Here is a 20,364-nt window from a genome sequence, read left to right as displayed (position 1 = left end):
AATTATGGTTTTATGGGCTGGACCTTCAGAGTAGCTGGTATGACATATGTTTTAAAGTATATAAATCCAAAATACGATTTTAATCTCATGTAATTCTTCTCTACCACACATCAAATTTTATCTGCACTTTGCATTTGAGCATAGTCAAAGAACTTCAGAATATATTGAGGTTTATACTTTAGCAAATAGGCCTTAAAACCTTCAACTTCAAACTGTCAGCATGCTGCCATGTCTTTATAAAACAAGGGAAAATTAATATCAATACACATATTATGATTCACACTAGTGTTTTAGAAATTCCAGCAAAACTGAAATTTTCCCAGCTATCATAATGTAAATAAGCATGGCTGGAAAAATAAATAAAACAGTGAAACATTTATTTTTTTAAAAAAGGTTTATTTTATTCTCATTTGAGGGAGAGGTGAAGCGAGAAAGGGAGGGAGATAAGGAGGAAGAGAGAAACAGAGAGAGAAACAGAGGGAGAGAGAAACATCTATATGAGAGAGAAATGATCTGTTGCCTCCTGCACATGCCCTAACTGGGGACTGAACCCACAACGTAGGCATATGCCTTGTCTGGGAATCAAACTAGAGACCTTTTGGTGTATGGTATGAAGCTCCAACCAACAGAACTATTGAGAGGCAAAATTTTTCCTGTAGATTTTACCAAGATATTCTTCAGCTAATTTACCCTTCTCTTTATCAACAAGATGAATATTGAAGGACAGATATTTGGTTTGCCAAAAGTGACCACATATAGACTTGTATTGTTTCCTACATTATCAATAGCATCCTCAACAGTAAGTCAGTTAATTTTTTATTTTATTAGAATTAGGAATAAACCATGCCTATAGTTCCAGTACTACATTTGCCAAGCATATTGTTTTGAAAAGTACCTCTGAAATTCTTGAGTTGGCTTCTTCCTTTTTGCATCCAAGACCTAGGATAATTGTTTTCAAAACTAATGCTAATCCAAATCATTTGTTACAGAAACTAAATCTGTTTTCATGATTTTAACTACCTTGAAAATCATGTGCTCACATGAATGCTAATGCTAATGTGGTTTTCTGAGAATTATGAATACAATAAATAGTGTGATACAATCTTGCATAGTTTAATTCAGTTCACCAGGGAAATTATATATATTTTGTTATCAGTTTTACTCACTGTTTTGAATGCAGTTACTTTTTGAGTTGACTAAATTTTAATATATATAATGTAGGATGATTATTATTCCTTTTAGTGCTGATAAGGATATTGGCGACGATATGTATAGGTTTTATCCATTAGAATTAGACACCGATAAAAACATAGGGGAGAAAGGTAAAACAAAATTTCCATGACCTGCTTTAGCTAGCCAGTGTTAAAAAGAAGGAGCATCTGCTCTGCCACAGAGCAGAGCTAGATAATCCCTCAGAAACTGACATTGGGCCCCAGTCCTGGCGTATGCACATTCTTTTTCTTTTCTCTGTCTACTCCTGCTTTCTTTTTTTTTCTTCCCTCTATTCTGATAATGATTTAGTCCTCCAGGTGGCGCCTCTAGATAATGGTGGCACAGAGAACTAAAGAATTTGCTAATCCTATCAGAGGAGATCATTAAGTGGTAATTTAGTAAGATCAGGGGGCTGAATGAATACTTACTCAATCACTCAATACTTTAACCAAGGCTTGAAAATTTTCAAGTATCAAGTTGTCTTTAAAAAGCAGGTCTTACATACATGGACTATGGTGTGGTGATGGCCTGAGGGAGGGGGAAACCAATGTTGGGTGGAGGTGGGCAAAGGGAAAAAGTGGAGACAACTGTAAGAGTGTCAACAATAAAAATAAGGGGAAATATAAATACATAAAAACTATTTATTACCTTAAGCAGGTAAATATTTATAAATTATTGTGTATTTTTGTTGTAAATTTTATTTTAGCCCTTATAAGAGTGTTTATCTTCTGCTCTCCTTACAAGTATTGATAACACGTGTTAGTCAGGTATGCTACATTTCCCTATTTTGAGAAATTTCTCCCAGAATAAAGTGAATTTATTTTACATAACTGAACAAAATTTTGCCAATGTGTCTTATATGAATGACTGTTCCACCACATTTCTCTATTTTCTTCTCTGATACTATTAAATATGCTTTCATTCTCAGAACAGATTTTGATGTTTTTTTTATAAATATACATACCCTCATTTTCATTCTAAACATACTTCCTAGATTCTCTTCCTTTCCTTGACATATTTCTGTGAGAGGTGAAGAGTCTTATGTTGTCATCTCTACTCCTAAACTTCGACTCCAATTCCAGGTAAACTGCTTTTAGGATAATTCTTTTTTTTTCTTGTTTTTTAGTCAAAGCTTCATATAAAATCTACATACCCCAAGTCATAAAAATTTTATTTTGAAATTTCAAAATCTTCCTAGTTTAAAACTTAAGAAACACCTTGAATGTGAAGAACACCTGTTTACTTCCTCCCTTATCCCATATGGTTCAAGTCTTGACTCATGGGTCTCCCATATAATACAGTCACATTCCATGGTTCTGTGTTATATGGGGTTCATGGCATTTGTCCTGAGTAATCTGGGAGCTAAACATTTAACATTTAAACAAAGGAGCAATTGCTTAGCTTTGTAGTAGGTATAAATGAGATGAAGATTTTACCTGTATTAATTGAAATATAATCACTCATTGAGCAATATTATTTATTTTACTTCTCAATATGACTTTTAAAAAATATTCAAAATAAGTATAATCTAGGAACCAGAGAGATAACTTAAACATAGGCCAATGAATCAAACCTGGGACACTGACCTACTTTTTGTTGTTGTTGCATCTTAGTGTCAAGATGACAAATGTGCATAAGGAGACAATAACAGAGATTAACTTTCTCTATATTGTTTCTGTTCATTTGTTTTAACATTTTTATTCATTTTATAAGTAAATATTTTATTTTTAAAAGTAGAAATTTATAATAACTAGTTACTAAATTGTATTCTGTTATGGATTGAATGTTTTTGTCCACTCAAATCCCCATATGGTGATCTTTGGAGATGGGTGTTTGGAAGGTAAATAAATAATGAAAGTGGAGTCCTCATGAATGAAAGCAGTTAGTACCCTTCCTTATAAAAAGTGACACTAGAGAGATATTATCTTCCTTTTGACCAGGTAAAGACACAGCAAGAAGATAGTCATCTGCGAATCAGGAAAGGTTTCTCCCCAGACACGAAATGTGTCAACAGCTGACTGTGCGACTTCCATGCTCAAGAACTGTGAGTAATACATATTTGTTATTTAAGCTACCAGTCTATGGTATTTTATTATAGCAGCCTGAGCAGACTAAGACGCATCCCTTATCATTATGGATATTATATTGTTTAGACATTATCATTAGCATTTGAATATATGGTAAAAAGACTTCTTAATACAACCAAACTGGTAGGAATTCTTTTATAAAAACAAAGATCTTAGTTCATCTTGGAATTCACATGTATTTTAAAATTATTTTTGTCAGAAAATATTGCTTAAAACTCCCATCATTTCTATTTCTTTTCTTAAACTTGGCTGATTACAAGAGAAAACCACCATGCTGTAGGAGTGGAACAAATACGAAAATAGCTAAAGAACTTCTGGGGTAAATATTAAGTCTACTATCTTTGGCTTGCTTGTTTTAAGTAAAGATTCCAATTATTACCTTGTTTTAAATTGATAATTTCTTGGATGCTTGAAAGAGCTAATAACTAAAGTTATACTTTAACACAGGTTCATTAACTCAAACAAGAAGAGATAATGGCTGATGTGCTTCCTGTAGTTGGTACATTTTTATCACTAAAATAGTTACATCTGATTCTTAATATTTGGAGCTAATGTTTAAGGTTGTGCATTATATCTGATAATAGTTCATTGATTTTTATGATGAAATCACAGTAATTAGACAATATAAGATGAGGATCTGCAAAGAATGGACAGGAGGCAAGAAAATTAAGAAGAGGACACAGACAAAAAGAGGAACAATTTTTAAAAAAGACAAAACACTTAAAGCACTATAGAAAGTTACAGAATGGGAACAAAAAAACAAAAATGCATGTGAACAAGAAAAAAAGGAAATTGAATAGAAACAAAAACAAAAGAGAAGAAAATTGGTTTGTGTTTTTTTCTTTTCAATTCTCAAGACTCAGGTTTCTAAAAAGCAAGCTCTAATTACCTGTCTTTGAAAGTCTCAGATGCTTCATTCTTCATTTTATCTATGAGTAAACAAACACATTCACCCCAGAGTAGTGTGCTAAATAGTTTAGAGGTTTCGTTATGATTTCTTTTTCATTATATGAAGAGAAACACTTAAGATACGTCATTCAAACAGTAAAATTATTTTTAGACAAAATAATGCAAGAGAAATCTGATTATTTTATTTCACCTTGAGTAGTCCATTAATGTGAGTTTTATATATCAAAAATTTCAACCCCCTTCTCTTATTTCCAATTTTAACTAGAGAAGTTCTTCCTAAGTATATAAGTTTATGGAAAACAAATTATAATTATTTACTTTTCTTATCTATCCTGAAATACATAATTATTTCTATAGCTAAATCAGAATTGTTCTTACTCTGACAGAAGGCTGGCATTCACAAGTAAAATTCTAAAACATTCAAAATACAATTTTTACTTAGCATAAATACGTATTGATTTTTTTAAAATAACAATATACATACCAATTTCAAAAGAGTAGAGATAACAATATCTATAGTTTAAAAGGCCAAGAATAGTTTCCTTTTTGCCATCAGATGAGTGAAAAACCTCAGAATTTACAATTCTTGGAAAATTAGAGTTCCCAGTTTGCTGCTGTAATGGGGAAATTTTAAGCTAAGCACTGTTCTATAACCCAGTAATAATCCTTAAAAGTCCAAAATGATCATAACCGGGGCCAAAAATGAAGATTACTATTTTGAGAATACAAAGTGTCCAGTGCCCGTCAGATATAGTTAAAATTATTAAACATGCCATAAAAATGACCAGTTATATAGAAACACAGTAATATTTAACCCACTCTTAACCAATTGAAACAACCCAAAAACAACAGGTATGATAGAATAGTAGACAATGCATTAAAACAATCGTTAGGACTGAATTCTTCATGTTTAAGATGTTAAGTGCATGTTAAATAGAAACATGTAAGATATAAAAAGGACTCCAATTAAATTACCATTGATCAAAACTGTAATGTCTGAAAATCCACTGAATGGTGTTACCAGTAGATCAGAAATTGCTAAAGAATGTATTAGTAAATTTGTGAATTTGAAGACATATGTAAACAGAGAAATTTTGCAAAAAAAACCAGAAAAAAATGAAAATGTAACAAGATGAAAAGCAGATCATTACTGAGCTCTGGGAAAGCTTCAAGTGACCTAATATATTTAGAATGGGGGAAATCAAAAAAAGAAAGAAGAAAGAGACAATAGAAAGAATATTAAGAAAATAATGAAAGAGTATTTTCCAAGTTTAAGTAAACGATTAAAAAGCAGATCCAAGAAAAATATATATGTCAACAACAGTTCTCGGGCCAAAGTGTGGGCTGTAAGGTTCTCACACTATATGTGAAATTCTGTAATATGCCCTGGGAGTAGCCCAGGACATATAAAATTATATATAAAAAACAATATTGCAACAAATATTAACAGAAATAATTATAGATAAAATGTCAAGAAAGCAGATTTAAAAAGTCATGAAATATGTAAAAAGAAGTCAAAAGTTTGCCTTTGCCAAAACTGAATTGAATTAGAATTTAATCAAAAGATACTTCAAAATCTCCAAATATTTGAAAACTGAATAACATAATACAAAATATATCATGGTTCACAGAAGTGATTAAAACAGAAATTAGAAAACAAAAGCATGCCATTGATGTTAGTGAAATTCAGCTAGAACAGTAGAGATATAATTTAGCACTAAATACCTATTTTACAAGGGGGAAAAACCCTAAAAATAAATGACTTTGTATACCATCTAATAAACTGGAGTAATTAAGAGCAAGTGAAACCCAAAGTAAGTAGGAAAAAAAGAAATAATTAAAAAAAGCTTAATGGAAATTAAAAAAAAGAAAACAGAAGAAAAAAACAGAACAAAATAAACCAAACTGGTTTCTTTAGGAAGTTCAATAACATTGACAAAGCTTAGTCAGATTGACCAGGAAAAAAATAGAAAAGAAACAAATTTGAAAAGTGAGAATGTCATTATCATCATCACAAGAGTTGTTAAAAGTATAGTAAGGAAATATTATGAACAAATCCATGCAAATAAATTAAATATTATATTGACCAGTTTCAAGAAAGACACACACTTTTATGTACTCTACCACTTATCACTGTTTAACAACTATATATGTCTGTTGTTCCTGTGAATATAGCAAAATAAAAAATGTTCTATTGCCATTGCTCTGTTCCAATATGAGACAGACCACAATGACTATGATTGATAGTTGACAGATAGATGATAGCAATAAGTGTGTGTGTGTGTGTGTGTGTGTGTGTGTGTAATAGAGTGAGCTGCAAAACTACAGCATGGGCAATGGAATGGAAAGGACACTGATATTTTAGACAGAGAGGTCAAGAAATGGCCTCCTTGAGGTTGTGATGTATTGGGAAGTCACAAAACAGTTCATCTGGAAATTCCCTCCTTTTAGTATCTCCATACTATAATACAGATATTTACTTAAAATCTTGGGACTAGATGTGGTCTTGAACTCTACATCATCTGTTGCTTTTTTAGAAATTAGAAACTCAGTGTTGTTGTAAATAGAACTCTAATCTAATTGTATGGAGTTATATGGTAAAATAAAACAAACACTTCACATTAAGCGAGATTAGTAAAATCTGTGGATAACTTTATGTCAGCTCAGGTTAGGTGTTTATGCCATGTATTTTGGAGTTAGGACAGAATTTTCACTAGGCAGTCATAGAAAAACTAGCATCTGTATGATCTTACTGAACACAGCTTGGAAACACTAGGCCGAGTTTCTGTTTTTATTTATTAGGTGCTAATGAATATATAATAATGCATGGCCCCACTGGGACTGGAAAGAAAAGGATGATTGTAAGACAGAGGAAACTAAAGCGCACCAGTGAATAATTCTTTCTATAGCTTATAAAATAAATATGATTGTAAAGAGTTAAGTTCTGGATCAAGAAAACCTAGGTTTTAAACTTGGCATTGATACTAATAAGTATGAAACCTTGAAAAATTGGCCTAAACAATCTAAAATTCAGTTTAACTACTTGAAATATGGATGTAATAATACTGTTAAGAATGGTTATCCAAACTTAAAAATAAAGCTAAAAGGTGAATGGATATAAATGAACACCAGCCCACCAGAGGACACCTTAATTATTTAAAAAATGTGCTTGCATCCCCTGCTTACTGTTTATTAGAGGTCTCAGAATCAGTGAACTTGTGTGTTACTTATAGACTTTTGTCTGGTAAATGATTTCTGTCTAGCAGAAAATATAACCTCAAAGTTTATGGTTTACTATCTTGTAGGATATTAACCATATTTATCAGTTTTATAACTAGTTTCTCATTATTATTATTATAATATTATTAGTTTAATGTTATACTACATAAGCACCCTGCTATATTCATTGCAGTATTGTAATCACCAAGATATGGAAGCAACTCACGTGCCCATCAGTAGCTGACTGTATAAAACAATTGTGGGGCATTTACACAATGGAATACTACTCAGCTTTAAAAACAGAAGAAAATTTTACATTTTGTAATAGCATGAATGGATCTGGAGAACATTATACCGAGTGAAATAAGCCAGTATGAGAAAGACAAATGCCATATGATTTCACTCATATATTGAATCTAATGAACAGACTGAACTAACAAGTAAAATAAAGAAACTCAGAGATGACAGCTATGGGGTGAGGGTGTTTAGGGATTGAAGGATTGAGTACAGAGAAAAAAGGACTCATGGACATAGACAACAGAGTGGTGACTGCAGGAGGGAGGGAAGTATAAGGGGGGTAAACGGTAATGGAAAAAATATAATACAAATATTAAAAAAAGAACTAGATCATCTAGCAAATGATAAGCATTCAGTAAATTTGTATACATTTTATTACTATTATTATTTTTTCTTTAGAAATTGCCTTGTGAATTTAGTGTGTAATTGTTGCCCACATGCATCTGTGTATCATGTTATTAAAGCTAAATATAATTATTCTTAAAGTTTCTCATATCTCATCAAAAGATGCTTTAAGTGCTTCATAGCCTATTGAGTGAAGAAAGTGGTGACCTTCCTTTCAGTAAGAAAAAACTCAGGAACTGTATTTAATTTTGCCATTTAGTAATTTCATATAGATTTAATCATGAAGAAGGATGTTAGTTTTCAATTTCTAGGAAGCATTGTGCAACCCTTTTTATATCCAGACAACTCAACACTTAGGACAAGACAAAGGGAAAAATGCTGATTTTTTTGCATTGTATGCTCATTTTGTAAATTTTATTTTTATTTAATTTATACAACAACCATCTATGAAAATTATTTTCTCCATTAAGGGATGAAAACAATGAGACCCAGGGATTTTTAATTATTTTCTTGATGTCATAAAACCCATTTGTTCCAGAACCTATATTTGAATCATTGGCAACCTTCAAAGCTTTATTCTTTCATCAAAATTTTACTACCTTTTAGAGTGTACAAATGTTCCCAAGTGTTAACAAAAACAAATTTCCTTGTTTACAATTTCTGTGTTTGAAAACCAAGACTCATGCTTTACATGCATTAGTATACAAATCCTGTTGCACTGAAGCAGGAATCTTTCTCTCCCTTGATATCAGTATATTTTAACGTCCCCAATCACATGAATGTTTCACACGTCATGCAAATAGGTGCTAACTAAAACCATTCATGGTCTATTTCATCTGCATGTGGAATATATTCTTCCTTTTGCTTTTTACTGATTGACTACATTTAACTTAAAATTCAGATGAATGCTTGCAGATTACCTGGATAGGTCTAGGGTTTTCCTGATTATGTTACTAAGTACGAGGCATCTAGAAAATGAAAGAATTTAAAAATGTCTTTCTAAATAACTTTGAAGTTTGTTTGTTCAAGAGAAATATGCAAGATAGAAACTATATATACACAACTTTTTTAGCATTATTTTTCTCATATATCTGACAGATATATATCATCTCTATATATTTCCATGGAAACTGATTTTTATTCCCAATTTGTTACCCTGGGAATTCTGATGTGTACTTGGGCAATTGGAATATTCTCATTAATTGACTGAATAAAACACAATAAAATTAAAGAATTCAAGATAACTAATGAAACAAAAACAATTATTTCAAGCTTTTATTAAACTTGTAGTCAATTAAAATATAAACTGTCAAGGTCTAAAGACCTTGTGCCATTGTGCCAGTGTAAATGTACCATTTACACTGATACTCAATTCAGTCTCTTCATTTTTGGATATTGTTGTTAGGGTGGCAGAGCAGAGGTGCTGTGGGTTGGATAATACTTGGCCTTGGCAAAGAAGGTGGCCCTCCAAACAGGAAGACAGATTTGGGTCTTATATATTTGTTACTTACCAGCTGCTTGACCTCAGTTTTGTTGTTGATTGTTAACTGTATTATTTCTTATTTGAAGACACGATTTATCTTTCCAGAAAACAGAGATAGTGATCTGGGGGGTAGTTGGTGAATACTAAGTAAATTGTTCATATAAGTCACTTAAGAACTCTCATAATTGTGAACTAAAATTTATATATTTAATAGCCATGTTCTATCCATGTATCGGAACTGATTTCCACTTTGTGTCAGTTCTCATGGATAACATGAGTTAGAGCTGCTGACTGTCAGATTAAAGCAAATTTTCATTCCTGTCAGGTTTGTACTCAGTGAAAACTTATGAATTGCATAATTCAAACCCCAAATGGCAAGTCATTTGATTTATAGAATGAATGGTCTTGGTTCATAAGCAGCATTTCTACCTTTTGTTTTCTAGACAACAGCACATGCGAGACACCCCCAGAGTGTTCACTCTATTCTTTGTTTTTTAATCCACTGTGTGACTGAAGACCTGAATTAGTGGCTTTGTTATCATGAGATAACCCTGCAGTTGCATTTGAATTACTGCTCACTATTGTAGTTAGTAATTGCCACTGTGTAAATGCAGATAATACTTTTAAAGATAGTCTTGTATTTAAGCATACCACAGATCTGTAAATTGGCAATTCTCAAATGGGGGCCATAATCATAAACTCATACTTTGCACATGCAGTTTAGATAGCTTATTTTAAATTATCACTGCTTTGTTTTTGTTGTAGACTGCCAAATGATTCAATGTTTTGGTTTAAGTTCTATTATTTAATGTTTAATTTCAAATAATGCTAGCATGGGAAATAAAATTTCCATGTGTTTATGATAAGCTGTAGCACATAATACTTAAAAGTTTGAGTTCTGCAGTTGGATTATTTGGCTCAAATCTCATATTTTCTTCATATTGGCTCTATGACCTTGGGCAAAATACTCAACCTCTGGAGAGTCTCAACCCATAAAATGGGATAATAAAACCAGTTACTTTGTAATTTAGACTTTATGAGAATAAATGAGTTCATATATTGAAATTATATTGAACACTGCCAGAAAGAATAATTGCTTAATAAATGTTATCTTATCCATCAAATGAGGTTTCATTTTTTATAAATTAAGACATACCAAAATAAAATCTAATAACTTGGGCTACTAGGCTATAAAGACTATAAAAAATTAGGTTCTACTCTTGACCTGGAATTTTGCATAAGATAATTAGGTTGTTTTAAACCTCTCTTTTCTCGGTGATTTTAATAGCATATTATTATGTACTCAGCTTATCTCATGAGTTACTTAAGATAGGGTATATAGTAATCAAGAAATCTGTTAACATTTGGAAAATATTTCTATCTTCTGTAATATTAAATGAGTGAAATGATTAAAATAATCTATGATGGTGTTTTTAAAAACTATATTTTAACATACATATTTTCTAAGATAAAATTTAAGGTCAGCTCATGAAAATTTAAACAATAACCCTGTCAAAGATTAGCTGTGTATACACCAAATTCCAGGCATTATAAAATGCATTTTACATGTATATTTTTTATTGTTTAACCTGTGACATCAAGGTACAACAAGATGATGTAACATCAGCAATATAGAGTTCTCCTCATTTAATTCATAATATTATCAATATATATTTCATCAGTATTCACATTTTACCAATGAGAAAACTGTGGCCTACAGAAGTTAAGTAATTTGACCAAAGTCACAATGCTCATAATTCACAATATCTGGAATTTTAGTTCACTTTTATTTTATGCGTGAGCTCAAGCTCTTACCACAAAGAGGTGCTATTTCTCCACTCAAGAGCTTCACCCACCATGCTTAGTTCTTCCTTAAAGTATAAATATATTAATGAAAAGACTTTGTTGTTTTTTATGCCAGCCCCTGAGATGACAAGAGCCGCTGCAAAGAATACTTGATAGTAGATCAGGATAAATATCTTTAGCCTCCAGAGGCACAAACACAGCAAAAAGTGTAATGGAACGAGGATAGCTACTCTTATAAACACATGATCTGGACTTTTTTTTTTAAGTGAGAAGTTAAATGACAGGAGGCAGAAGCAGATATAAATACTAGATTTAACATTATAGGAACACAAATCTAAAAAGAAATACGGGTCTGATACTTGGGAAACAAAAGTTGCTTGACTTAAAATGAAAAAAATAAGAAGAAAGAAAAGGAAGAGAAAATCAGTGAATTGAGCCTGAGGTGACTGTTCTGTAAACAGAATGGTGTTTGTTATTCAACATTAAGAGGTGGAAGCTCTGTGGGGCATTGAGTGCACTGGGCAGGTCTCAAAGTTCAAGTACATCAATTTTGTGATCTACTTGTTTCAAATTTTGTCGCAAAGTAAAGCCTTTAGTACTTTTTGTACTTTTAATTACTATTGTTGTCTTATAGTATTATTATAAGTCATATTGTTGTTCCCAAAATTCATCACCGATTCTAATACTCCAAAAATGTATTTCTAAATGCCTCTTACCACATGGAGGTACTGTTTTTGTAAAGGAATAGAGGAAAGGAGACTTAATCTTTTCAAGCACCTAACATTTGTCAACCACTGATAACAGGGTAGAAATTGTACTTTCAAGGTTTTTCTAAGCAGCTTACATTGCATTTTAAGGGTGGGGTGGTAAAATACTTAAGTAATGAATAAATAAATAGATTTAGGTGTTGTAATATGATGTAGCAGGCAGTGATTTGTCATTTCCACTTAAACAGAGAAGTGATGGATAACTTTTTTGAATATTTGTAGGAAAATGTTCCTTTCAGAAGAAATAACAGATTCAAAAGCCAAGTTAAGAATGAGATTGACTATTGTTATGGATTGAATGTTGTGTCCCCCTCCAAATTCATATATTGAACATTACATTCTATTCCCCAATTTGATGATAAGAGGACACGGGGCCTTTTGGAGGTGACTGGGTCATAATGTGGAGATCTCAGGAATAAGATTAGTATCCTCACAAGAGGCACTCCAGAGAGCTCCTTGGTCCACTGCCACATGAGGACACAATGAGAAGATAGCCATATATGAATCAGAAAGCAGGCTGTAAACACACGGAGTCTGCCATGCCTTTCTCTTGGACTTCTGGACCTCCAGAAATCTAAGGAATAAACTGTTGTTGTTTAAGCCACCCAGACTGTGTAATTTTATTCTAGCAGTCTTAATGAACTAAGACACATTTTGAAAAGACATTAAGGAGACTGTTTGCACTTGATTGTGGAAAATGAGAGTCTGGCAGAGTAGGAGTTTAGAAAAGGAGGCAAGAGAAATCACATCGACTTTGCCTTCTAGAATCAGAAATTTGGATATTATTCTAGTGAATGGCCAAATATTGGTATGAGTCCTATAATTAATGAGTTAGTAAATTCACAAGCATTTGGGTGGGTTGTTTGATTAGATATAGACAAAGTAGATAAGGAGAGGAGTGAGGATGTTGATACAAGATCCTTGCCAAAAACGTATGTTGACACCGAGGACATAGAGAGGACCCAGAGACATATGAAAAGATGCTCGGCATCACTAGCCATCAGAGAGATGCAAGTTAAAACCACAATGAGGTACCACTTCACACCAGTCAGAATGACCACCATAACCAAATCAACAAAAAGTAAGTTCTGCAGGGGTTGTGGAGGAAAGGGAACCCTAGTGCACTGTTGGTAGAAATGCAAACTGGTGCAGCTTCTGTGAAAAACAGTATGGAATTTCTTCAGAAAACTAAAAATGGAATTGCCTTTTGACCCAGCAATTTCACTGCAGGGTATATACCCTACGAATCCAGAAATACTAATTCAAAAGAACCTATGCACCCCAATGTTCATAGCAGCGCAGTTTGGAAGCAGCTTAGGTGCCCATCAATAAATGAGTGGATCAATACACTATGGTACATTTACACAATGGAATACTAGAGAGCAGAAAGAAAGAAGGAGCTCCTACCCCTTGTGACAACATGGATGGAAATGGAAAGTATTATGCTAAGTGAAGTAAGCCAAGTGGTGAAAGACAAATACCATATGACTTCACCTATAAGTGGAACCTAATTAACAAAATAAACTAGCAAGCAAAATATAGCCAGAGACACTGAAATTGACAACAAACTGACAGTAACCAGAGGGAAGGGGAGAGGGAAATAATGTGGGAAAAAAGGGAAAGGGATGCAACATGAATGAAGGACCCATGCACAGAACCAAGGAGGGGTGGACTGAGATTGAGGGTGGGAGGTAGGCGTGGGTAGGGCATAGGAAAGTGGTGGTGGGAAAATGGAGACAACTGTATTCGAACATCAGTAAAAAAAGGAAAAAAGGAAAAAAATTAATGATGAATTGGAATAAGTTTGTGAATGTGAACTTAGAGATATATGTCAGAAAGAAGAAAGGATTTGGAGATAGATTACTTTAGGAGAGCCTAAGGGAAAAATAGAATTTTGATCTAAGAAACAGAATGAATACCAAACACATTTACTAGAAAGATAAAATTCGAAGTGAGCACATTTTGAAGGGAGATATAAATAACTGTGTTTTATAAATTTTAAGTTTGATGTAACTTTTATATATTTCCAAAGTGTGAAATAAGTGGTTGGAGATATAATCCTCAAGCTCAGATCTAGGCTGAAAAATTATGAGAATCATAGTATAATATAATGTAATCAGTGTCATAGTAAATGTGTGGCCAAATAATTTAATAATCCTGGCTAGTTCATGGACAGTTTTCAAAGAAGATGTCTTTGAAAAAAGGTTTTCAAGGGAAAAAATGTTTATTGAGCAATTATTTTCTGCCAAGCCCTTTATATACACTATATTTTCTCAATGATTTAAATAAACATTATGAGGATATTGAGACAGTGATAACACATCACTACAAAAAGTCAAGTAATGGTAAGAACCTACTTCCTTTTGAGTTGACCTCAATGTCCCTTCTTCCTTCTATTGCGTGAATCCTGAGTTTTGCCCAAAAGAGGAGAGGCAAGGCTCAAGAACAGAGAAAGCACTAGGACAAATGCACAGCAGGAGGTGGAGCACAATCTAACTTAAGAAGACAACTCTCTGTGAGCTGAACTGTGGGTATGCATTGGCTCGGGACATGTTAGGAGGTTGGAGTGCAGGTTGGGGCCAAGTGATGAGAAACTTTGCGTAGCTTGTCAAAAATTTTGTCCCTGATTCTATGCAAAATGAAGGGCCATTGAAGACTCTACAATGGAGTATAGAACTATCCAGGTGGGTTACACAAGATTGAACCTATAGCAATAAGATATAGCCGTCTGCATTTCTTTTTAGGTATGATTTAATTCAAATAACTGTATTTTATAATAAAATAGATGGCTTGGAAGAGTCAAAAATTCACAAGTAGTTACTGATACCAAATAACATTAAAAATTCCCAAGCAGTTTAACTTGAAAATTTCTTAGAATGTGATTTCTTCAGTTTTTAGGTATAATCATTCTTAACAACAAAAAAATAAAATTCCAAAGACTGTTATATAATTTATTATAACTATAACAATTGTGATATTTGTTCATCATGTCATTATAAAGGTCATAATTGTATAGCATTTAAAAGATTCTGCAGTTAAAATCAGACAAATATGTCCAGAAACCTGATATTTTTAAAGAAGTGATAATATACAGGCTTTGGCATATCCTCTATGAATATCACACTAATATAGATAATGTCATATAATCTATGTGTGCTTCAAATATTCAGATGTGTTATTTCATAATACATACATTTTATAAAGTCTTTTGAAGCAGTGATCACTTACTATTTTCTACCTCTATGTACTGGGAATACAGATGAATAAACCATTTTCTACACTTGAGGAGCTACCATCACATTCGAATACTTATTTTCAAACTCTGAAAGGAACACCTTTATTCTTTAACAAAACTGCCTTTGAGGTGCCTTTAAGATAGAGGAGTTTAATGATTAAGATGAGAAGAGAAGCTCGTCAATATTCTATATTGGGCCTAACCCTTTTGGGGGATTTTAAAAGAATTTCACTCTCTGACAAAGATAAAAATACTAAGAGTAAAAATAGTGTATTGTATTATTCTAAATTTTTTACTTGACAAAATACTTATTACCTGTCAAATTAATTTGAATCTGTGTATCTCAATGATAATCATAATTCTCACATTCCCATTTGTTTTGCTTGCAAATACACAGAAACACAGACAAACACACACAAATCTCAAAGAAGGCAGATCATCTAATAAGGTGAGGTACATCAGTGGTAATACTTTTTAATTACCATAATGCTTTTCTCATAGATTTTAGCAGTGGAGGGTCTCTGAATACTAATTGTATAGCTATCATCCTCAACCAGATGATCCTTATTTTACCAGTGTTGCTGTTCTTCCACTAGGTGTTATCTCTACTCCAGCACTTTAGGAGGCTCAAACAAAGCAAAAATGCCACCCATATCTGTTCTACTTACTGTATTTTCCAGTAGAAATTTACCTGGGTAATAGATAATAATCATAATAAGGTACAGCTCACTAATGACAATAGAAAAACTACTAACTAGAGTGAGAAGTTTACTCAAAATAAACCTTTAAATTTATTTACAAATACAATGTCTCGAAAACTATTTTCTAATATTCAGTCTTTTCTCTTTTGCTACAGTTAAATCATTATATAAAATTGTAATTATTTTATGCATTTTGTAACCCATGACCTGTCATTGATTTGAAGGTATTCAGAATGGTTACAAGCTTCTTTAAAGCAAATATTTTTGGAATCTGTGAAGGCAGATCATAAAGGCTCAGAATATTTAAGGTTTTATCTACCATTTGTCTTGAATTTTCTGGCCTCGTGAGAGGACTGACATGACTGAAATGACATTGCAATAACGGTGCCTTTTCTGCCAGGTTGAGAGGAGAATGATTGGCAGCCAAAAAATGTCCGAAGTATTCCAGGAAATTCTGGGTGATCTTCAGATTTCCTTCTCAGTTAAAAAGAAAATACTATTCAAAGGGATAAAAGGAAGAAACAGAGGTAAGAGCAGTATGGCAGAGCAAGAAGGATTTAAAATGGACTCAACACCAATCTAGACTAAAGAGTAATTTTCCCACTTAGGTTTCCCCTCTTCTTTTTTTTTTTGAAGGGGGGAAAATAAATTTAATTCATACATATAGAGGTCTCATAGGTATGGGACTGAAGGAAATGACCAAAGTGGGCACCTTTTATACTTTGTAGACAAAGAAACCATAAATAGGTAAAGAATAGACAAGACAAAGAAACGTAGGCTTGGGTACTCAATTAGTGAAGAATATAAACAGAGTTTGTTTATTTCTTGGCCGTAAATTTTCCCTCTTCTAAAGAGTTTTGTCTAAGAGGTACAGATGTGTGAAAAACCTGTGTAGCTTACGGAGAAAGGAGTATTTTTTTAATAATACTAAAAGTGTTTAATAAGTCATCTTTTTATACAATATATCCTCTTTCTGTGTTTCCTTCATTTCTATCTTGATCAATTTTACTTTTTCCATTTATTTTTAGTAACTGTCTCCTTAACCTCTACAATTTCTCCCACTTTTTAAAAACTTTTTGGTTTCTCCATATATGAGAAATTGTTTTTCTCTCATTTATTTAGATAATTATATTTACTTATATTTGTCGTTTTTATCTGTACATTTTAGTTTTAAAGAATCATTTGAGAAAGAAATAATGTGTAAGTATATCAGCTTAAAGGTTGAGCATTTATGAACTCAATTAATTGTTGTTTGTGAATAAATAATTCCCTGAGAGAAGGTCATGCCCTTCAGAGCTTTCAGCCTCCTCAGGCAAATTTATTGTTCTAAGCAGTGATTTAGTACAAAATATGCAAAATATCATTGCGATAGATAAAACTAAATTTTAAATGTAGGTATAAAGCATTAAAGTATAACACTGACAAAATAAATAATTCTTATTCCCCAAAATCTATATTTCTCACCTGATGTTATTGTTTTTTAAAATTTTCTGCTCGGCCATGATTCCTGCTTCAGAGATGTTTGTATAACAGTACATGTATCCAAACACATGTGCTACGATATACATTGAAATTCCACATAAGCTGAGGACATTGGGCAAATGCATCCTTTATTGATATTTTTTGCATGGCTAGTAGTATGTTCTGCAGCAATTATTTACTCTATAATTTTCCCTCAGGTGTCAATCATTTGTAATCTACTACTTTCATGTAGTTTCACAGAACTTCTTATCAGATTATTAAGAAAACATTTAATTTCTCTAGGCTTGGGAATTTCCAAGTGTCCAAATTTCTCCATGGCTACAAGATTTGGACATGTTAGAGATGTCATATTTAGATTTTTAAGAGCAGTTTAAACAGTATTTGTTAGGAAGCATTTATAACAAGACAGAATGACAAAGAATAGCGCCTTGGCTTACTAATTTAGTTTGAGCTCTGATAGATTGTTTTTTTTTTCTCTAAGCATATATGTGCAAGAGATAAAGATTATTGTTAAGGATTCGAGAGTATTTAAAGGTGTAGTGGAGTAGTTGTTCACAGGATATTAACAGGACTCAATAAACTGCAACAGGAGAAACATCTTCACTTAAGAGTTCCAGAAAACATGCAAATGTTTGTTCACCACTCAGGATATAGATAAATTATTTTTAGGAAAACAAATACACTTAGACAAAAATCCAAGAGAAAAATCACAAAGTTAAATTGACCAATATCTAGAATAGTCATGGAAACAAGGATAATATTAATAACAGCATGACATTAAAAGCCAGTGGCTCTGTGTAACTCTCCTTGATTACTTACATGAATGCTAGATCATCAGTAATATCATTGAAGGATAAGTGAAAGAAAGCTCCTTGTGCGTGCTTGTGGGCACACAGTAGGTGCTCCAACCCCTGCATTCACATACTTACAAACTTGTATTTCTATCAGAGAGCAACCACTTGCACAGCAGCTCTGCAACCTAAACAAACAATCCCATAGACCTTAAGTATCAACTTGCCTTCATTCTGTTTAACCGACTCGGCTTTTATTTATTTTTTCTACAAAACAAATTCTTCATCTTAGCTGGAAAATGAAAGGTAATTTTACTAATATCTGATTCTATATTCAAAAACACCAAGTTTGAATATTGTTCACTGACTCATTCATTCATTTATTCATTCATTCATCATTCTGTCATTCATCTATTCACTTAGTAGATATTAGGAACACTACCTATGTCAGGAATAATTTTAGGAACTCTCCAGAAACAGCAAGACTAGGTTCTTGTTCTTTACATTTCAGTGGGAGGAGGCAGACAGTATGTCAATAAATTATAAGGATAGCAAAGATCAAATAAGATAGAAATTTTAACTAATAAATTAATTTTAACTAACAAATTGTCCATAGGGACTAAATCGTGAGTAGCTTTGTTGTGCTATAAAATATACATAAGCAAAGACCTTGCTCTACTCACACAGAGCTGAAGAGATTTTGTATTTGGAGGAAGGTGAATATATACAGTGCAAAGAAATCATTAGAAAATAAATGCAGATAGTTGATTGTATATTTTGGTGACTGCATGAAAATAATTATTAAATAAAAGATATATCATATTTCTATATAAATTCTCAAAATTATTAAACCAAATGTCATATTTAGCCAGATTAAAAGAGTTGGTATGGCAACTTCCAGAAGGATATTAAAAGCAAACAAACAAGATATATTTTCCTCTATATGTTAAATGTCAGTCTCTCTCCCTGTATTTTACCCAAGTGACCATGCACTCTTTTAGTCTTAAAGAACTGAATTTCCTCATGTCTTTGCTACTCCTAGGTGACATTTACATTACTGCATAAGAAAAGTCTTACTTTCCCATGGTGCTCATATCACCACAACTTTAACTTGCTCCTTGATTATTTTTTCCCCCACAGTTCACAAGCTCTATAACAGCAGAGGATTTATCCTCTTGTTTACAACAGCATGCCCAGTGTTTAGAAAAATCACCATCATATAACAGGTATCTAAGTAGTATTTCTTGAATGAATGATTAGATGGTGGCTACATTTAGGCAACCTTGATTAAATGAAATTCTTTAATTACTCCCCATAGACTTCCATGCAGCCTAAATGAGCTGAGGGAAACATAGAAACCTGAAGATTATTCTCAATTTAAATTGATTCATACCAGACATATGCTATGTTCCTCCTTTAGTCCTTCCACTGTTTTAGAAGACCATTTTTTTAATGCCCTTCCTCTTCGAATCTCTAATACCTCCTTTTCAGTTTCCACTTTCCACTATTTGTCTGGCTTGTTACTTCACAGAGAAAATAAACCACATCAGAAAAGTACTCTACTAGTTACCACTAGCTTTCATCTTTGTCCACATTCCCTTCCATTTTTTCCCATTACTACTATCTGTGCTCCTCTGAACTTGACTATTCCCCTGAAGTGCCTTATTCCAACTCCCCTTTTCTATTCAAAGATAAAGTTCCAACAGTTCTCACCTCCTTTTCCCAAATCAGTGTTTTTTGTAACGAATGTGATCTTTCTACATTTGATTTCTTCCATATATAATGCTAATATCCTCAGAAAACAAAACCAGAAACAGAAAAGATAAACCAATCTTGCCTGGAGGTTTCATTCTTTAGGTGTAAATTTCCTTTTACAGCAGGGATTCTCAATATAGACTCCATGTAACAGAAATGTGGATGGAATTCAGGGGGCCAATCTACAGTAATAAAAAAAAATTAAATCTTTTGTATTTTTACTTACTGAATATAGTATCTTTTAATTCTGCATATTAAACAATCTACCACAACAG

Source organism: Phyllostomus discolor, chromosome 1 (genome assembly GCF_004126475.2).
Source record: "Phyllostomus discolor isolate MPI-MPIP mPhyDis1 chromosome 1, mPhyDis1.pri.v3, whole genome shotgun sequence".
NCBI lineage: Eukaryota > Metazoa > Chordata > Mammalia > Chiroptera > Phyllostomidae > Phyllostomus > Phyllostomus discolor.
The sequence above is the reverse complement of the archived record's forward strand: the minus strand, read 5'-3'. Positions refer to the sequence as shown.